This window comes from Leopardus geoffroyi, chromosome B2 (assembly GCF_018350155.1).
Source record: "Leopardus geoffroyi isolate Oge1 chromosome B2, O.geoffroyi_Oge1_pat1.0, whole genome shotgun sequence".
Lineage (NCBI taxonomy): Eukaryota > Metazoa > Chordata > Mammalia > Carnivora > Felidae > Leopardus > Leopardus geoffroyi.
Window position 1 is genome coordinate 92,299,214 of NC_059332.1, and position 6,329 is coordinate 92,305,542.

Here is a 6,329-nt window from a genome sequence, read left to right on the forward strand (position 1 = left end):
TTAAAAATTAACCAGGCTTCATCATATTCCTGCAGATTAGAAATGCCAATTAAAGAGAACAATTTTTTTACCAGCGATTTCCATGTGTGTTGTGTCATTTAACTTATATACCACACTTCTTGGTATTTGCTATTATTATCACCACACATTAGAGATGAATTTTACAAGGACTAAGTTATTGCCTCAGATCATATAATGAGTGGCACACCTGACGTTTGAATCTAAGATCTTCTAATTCCCAAGACTTACATATAAAACACTTACCCTGGTTCCTGCTATGCAAAAAACAAAAACAAAAACAAAAAACAAAAAACGGGCAAAAAAACGTTAACTATCATTTATAATGATAGTGTTCAAAACAATATTGCATTACGCATATTTTAGTGTCAGCTTTTCTAATTTTTCTAGAATTCATATAACAGGAAGTACATCACCCAGCCAGATGGTATTCCCATGTTAATTTCCTTTTTTAGAAATTTCAACCAATTTAGTTTCTTATAGGCAATACAGAATCATATGTCTTTTGTACTTTATACTTTTAACATTATATAATTAAAAGCTTTATGAAATGTTTAGAAGTTTCACAATTTTATTTTAGCTAAATAACCAAAGCTTAAATCAGGAGTATTCTACATGTTCATTTTATTAATGTGCAATATCCAGATCCCAGTTTCTTCTTTCTTTTTTTTTAAACGTGTAGAGAAAAAACTTAAAGGCTTTCTTTTTCCCGAAACATTAGTTGTTCTTACTGATCATACTTAAACATTTTTTTTTCTTTTAGAGAACATGTTTCTTCTCTTTATGTACAACCTCATGTAAACTTGTTAGCTGTCAGTCTTCTCAGAAAATTTTTTGAATCTTTCCAAATTGTTTTCATTCAGATATAAGGATTTCATATTTAAATGTATGATCATAAATCATGCTTACTTTCCCAGTTATGAGAAATTGCTTTGTTATGGTTTTTAAATTTGCAGGAACACTTGGTAGACAACGATAAATTCAACATTGTTGCCTACACCGGGGAGATGAAATAAGGTTTTAGGAAATCTATTATTTTTTGTTTATGTCTTAGTAATACTTCTGTGGACAAAAACATGGAATGTCAAGAAAAAAAATGACTGATGTGCATATGGAATCTTGACTGAGGAAAAATGAAATTATTTGGAAAAGTAAACAGAAGATTGAGAATGTCTGAAAAAGGACAGAAAAGGAAAGCTGCCTTTCACCCAACTCACTCAGACACTTGTGGAGAGGAGTTAAATCCTCTGAAGGGCAAAGTTTATCATTCTAAGCAGTGACCAGCAACAACATGAACAGTGACTGCATCATAATGAGAAGAAATAGGACAAACTGTAATGCTGAAGAGAATGTTCCAAGAGGACATTTGAAGAGAAATTTATGACCCAAGTATTGGCTCTCTCACTCAATGCTGAAGGAAGTTCATCCTTGAAATGTATGAGGGTTGCTCTTACATATTATATTCCAATTTTATGATCTTTAAAAATGGTATCTTAAGCTGAATTATCCTTTCCTATCTCATGCCCTGTTGAACTTTTTTATCGTCTTAGGAATATTGACGCTACACCACCCTGGATTTCATTATTTCTCTCTTATTCTCTGTTTTTATTTTTTAGTTGTGTTATTCATGAGATAATCTTCCAGTGTTTCTTCTAAAAAATATTTTTATGAAGAGAATTAAAATGTTTCATATGTATTATCCAGTAATTCTTTACACAGGCAATTCTTTTTAAATAACCTTAAATATGGAAAATAAATCTCTAGATCATCTAATCTATCTATCTGTGTATCTGCGTATCCTTCTATATATCTGGCCATCTATCTATCATTTACCTATACCAAAGTTTCTCATCAAGGTTTTATTTATGATACTGTAACAGGAGGTTACATGGGAATATTTTTGTCTTAGTGTTTTAGTACCTCCTCCTTCCAAATAGAGATGTAATATACATCTATAGGATATGTTCTGAATTAGGAAAACTGATTTTTCTCTCCTGCTCTATCATTCACCATTCGTCTATGTATATAAATACAAAAAAAAATTAAAATAATTTGGTTCTTTAAGAAACGTTGATGTCCCTCTCCATAGGCAACACTGTGGTACTTCCTCTTCTCTCCCTGTGTTCCAAATAAGGGATATTTTAAGAGAATGATTCATAGAGACAGCTGATGCACCAGATATCACTCAGCTGCAAACACTTGTAGGACCACCACACAGTGCTAACAGAGAAGAGTGCAAAATGTGGTTTTGGAGTGCAGCCGGCATTTTCAGAGTTTAGAAAGGCAAAGATGCCAAATGGACTGCAAAGAGAGTAGTACAGCTCAGATTGACTTAAAAGGTAACCTGGGAAGTTGTGGTGACTTGAACAGAAAGAGGCTATGTCAGGGGGGACTGCCAGGGAGGAAGGTGAACGGAATAATAAGACATATTAGACCTTGAGGCGGGCCACCCCAGGGTGGCAGGGCCACAGGTAAAAATATTTGTGTGTGTATGTTTTCTGGGTCTATAAATACAATTGTGTTAAAATGGTATTACAAAATCCATGATATCATTGCCTTACTTGAAGAATTTTTGTCCCTGGTTTTGTCATGGCTCATTTCTGTTTTGGCAATAAGACCTCAGCTTATATGCTACTGTGTTAGGCAGGCTCTGAAGTGACCCTCAGTGATATTTACGTCCTGGTATTCATGCCACTGTGTAATTCTACTCCTTTGAGTCCATCTGGACATACTGATTTGCTTAGAATGCATAGGTATATGGCAGAAATTATATGGGACGTCACTTTTGAAATTAGGTTATAAAAAAAGAAATTAGGTTACAAAGACTGTGGCTTTCAACTTAAGCACATTCTCCTTTGGAACTCTTGCCCTAGAGGAAGCCACCTGCCATATTGTGAGACAGCCATGTATACAATCCCACATAATGACACATTGTACTTTGCTGACAAGCATGTAATCCTGGAGGTGATCCTCTGCTGTTGGCCTTCAGATGAGGCCAGGGTCCTAGCTGAAATGTGCCCTATAATCTGTGAAGAAACTCTAAGCCAGAAGCAACCAACTAAACAATGCCCAAATTCTAAACAACAGAAACTAAGAAAATAAATGCTTATTGTTTTAAGGCACTACATTTTAGGTTATTTGTTACTCAGTAATAGATAAATAATACATTCACTTCCTGAGTTACCCTTTTCCTGATCTTCCTATCCAAACACCTACACTTGCGATCATTTGGCTTTATATTATTTCTCTACATGATGCTTTTCACTATATGTTTCCTCTTCTTTTCCAAATTAGTTGCCATCTCTTTGATACAGAATATAATCTAGGTAAGGGCAAGAAATTGTGTTATTTGACATTGTATCCTCAGTGTTATGAAACAGTGCCTGACACATGATAGCATTCTTAATTAATATTTTATGAACAAATGAGTGGAAATGTAGTGAAGATAATATATACAATTTTACAACCTAAGTGTTCATTTATTTTAACACAGGATTTACTTTTTTTATTCAAATTTAGTATCTCTAATAACTATGTAGTGATGCATTATATGGAATTATCACACACACACACACACACACACACACACACACACACACCATGAACACAAATAGGAGGAATTCATCAATGTCTCAATTGATGATACATAGGCCTCAGTATGATTTGTTCTATTTCACTATAGCCTTGCTTCTATCCTAATATTATGTTCTGGGAAAAATAACAACTTGGGTTTCTTTATCTTCAGATTTATGGTTAAATGCTATTACACATGATAGTTCCTCTGCTTGGAATGTTTTTTTTTTTCTGTAATCTTTTCTTCTATGTGTAATGAAATATATAAGAACAATTGCTTTAAACTCAAATTGATTTGGCTAAAACCAGTATGACTCCAGTAAATATCTTGCTAGAATTATCTCTAGTTAGCAAACGTTTATGTTTTATTTTCTCCTACACAAAAAATCCCATCAAATTCCTAAGGAGTATGTGGTGGAAGAGACAGAAGTGTCAATAAGTACTCTTGTAGAATGGCTAAGATTTTTCTCTACAAAAGACAGAGCCAGTCTTGCTGTCATATTAACTCCTATAGTGCACAAGCACAGGGCAACAAGAAACCAGATTCATGTCTGTATCCTTCCTGTGATCCATTATTCCTTGGGTAGGAGATATGAGTGAACCTGTTTGTGTTTATATTTTTATTTCTTTCTATGATTGAAAAAATAACACCTACAAATTTATTTGGAACTTTTGAAGATGTAATTTTTCCAAGTGTGAGTCAAGAAATCTTAAACTTTTTTTAATGAAGTTAGAATTTGTTTGGGAATACAAATACAACTCCAATTCAACTTAAAAAAAACAAACATAGCAAACAAAAACAAACAAAAAACATATTCCAACTGGGGCAAGATAATAAAGAGGAAGAAAAGAACAAGGCATAGCCCAGAGTCAATCATTTTGTGGGGAGATTCTAAAGAAAATTTCTTTTCATCCTACTTGTCTCACACATATCAGAAAAAGTGGGCTAGGTTACATCACAGAGTATTCCATTGCTAAAAATATTTCACTGGGCAACTGCCATTCATCTTTTAAGATGCAACTTCACAACGCCTTTTTTGACTCAGATTCCCCTGTTGCATTAGTTGCCTTTCCTCTACGTTCTATATTCCTTGAACATTTCTTACCACGGACTTAACATTTTTATCATGTATTATCTCTTTACAACTCCACTAGGTTACTCTAGGTTATACTAGGTTAGAATACCCCAGCTAACCCACTTTAGTATCCTCATGTCTACTATATGATAGATATAGTAGAAAAATATAAAAATTGTCAGCCCTTTATCTTTCTGGTATAGAAAAAGTCAGACCTAGGTATCTAATATCAGTTGAAGATCCAGAGAGTAGAATCATCATTGAGAGTAGAATCATCAATGGAAAAAACAAAAACAAAAACAAAAAACAAAAACATCCTCCACCCCTGACTCTGTGTCACAAGGATGGCTGTGCCTTAGAAAGACAGTACCTTCTGAGGCAGTGGCTCTCAAAAGCATGGGCCCTGGACCAGCCACATCAACAAAACCTGGGAACTTACTAGAATTGTGAATTCTGAGACTCCACCACAGAATTACCAAAGCAGAATCTTGGGGTTGGGCCACAACTCTGTGTTTTACCATGTCCTCCAAATGGATCTGATTTTACTACTAAGTAGTGTTAAAACTAGTATTTTGAAAACTAGTGTTCTAGGTCAATGGCTCATTGTGTAGAAATATTGAAACCAACTGTGAGGTTTTTACAAACTGTCTATGTGCCCTGCTTCCTCCAAGGAGAAAGCATATGCTTTCTCATATGCTTCGCTTTAAGTTTACAGACCACAGTGACAACTGATAAAAATATCCTGCCCTGTCACAGAGTGGGTTCTTCTGATAATTCCCATCATGAAGGTCCATCACATTCCATTCTTCTCTGATCAATAATACAATTTGTGCATCTTATTCACATCTATTCAGTTCGGTACAGGTGGCCTTGGGCAGGCAAACATAATATAAAACATTTTATATAATAAAGTGAATATTCAAAGTTTAAAATCAAGTTCTGATCTAAATCTAAATATTTTAATAATATACCTAAAAGCTGGTTTAATTTTAAAAAACTAAAGGAGATAGTTTGTATATATGCCCAAAACAGAACAAAAATAATATTGAAATCAGTCATAATTTCATGGCATAAAACAGTTTTTCACCTACAAAGTTGCCCGAAACTCATAAATGAGTTTGCTCAGACACAAATATCCTACATAGACATGAAACAGCGGTTTTGACACCAAGAAGCTTTTCCTTTGATGGCAATGTGATAAAATATTCATCAAAATGTGTTTCAAATTGTGTACTTAAAGTTAGTTTACAGTGAAAAGAATATCCAGGTGATTTATTGTACCATATAATTTTAAATGTCATCCATTATGTTTAAATAATGAATTTACCAATATGTGTTAGCTTCTATACTTTTACCTTATTAACAAGGGTTATTAATTACCTTACAAATGTTGATAAGGAAATCAGACTAAATTAATTTATTGGAAGTATTCCTACTGAAGCAACAACACATGTATATCTTCATACTGTTTTAGCAAAAGCAAATATTTAAAAACTACCATTTAAAATATTGATGTTGCTGATGAATGTGTTTTGTTGTTGTTGTTAAGGAAGAAGTAAGGTTGTTCCACAATTTTAGATGCTCTTATCTTCTAATGTATTTTGACAGACTATGCTACTTTCCTTTGAATTAATCATGAAATTGTCTTTAATTTTTGTAGAT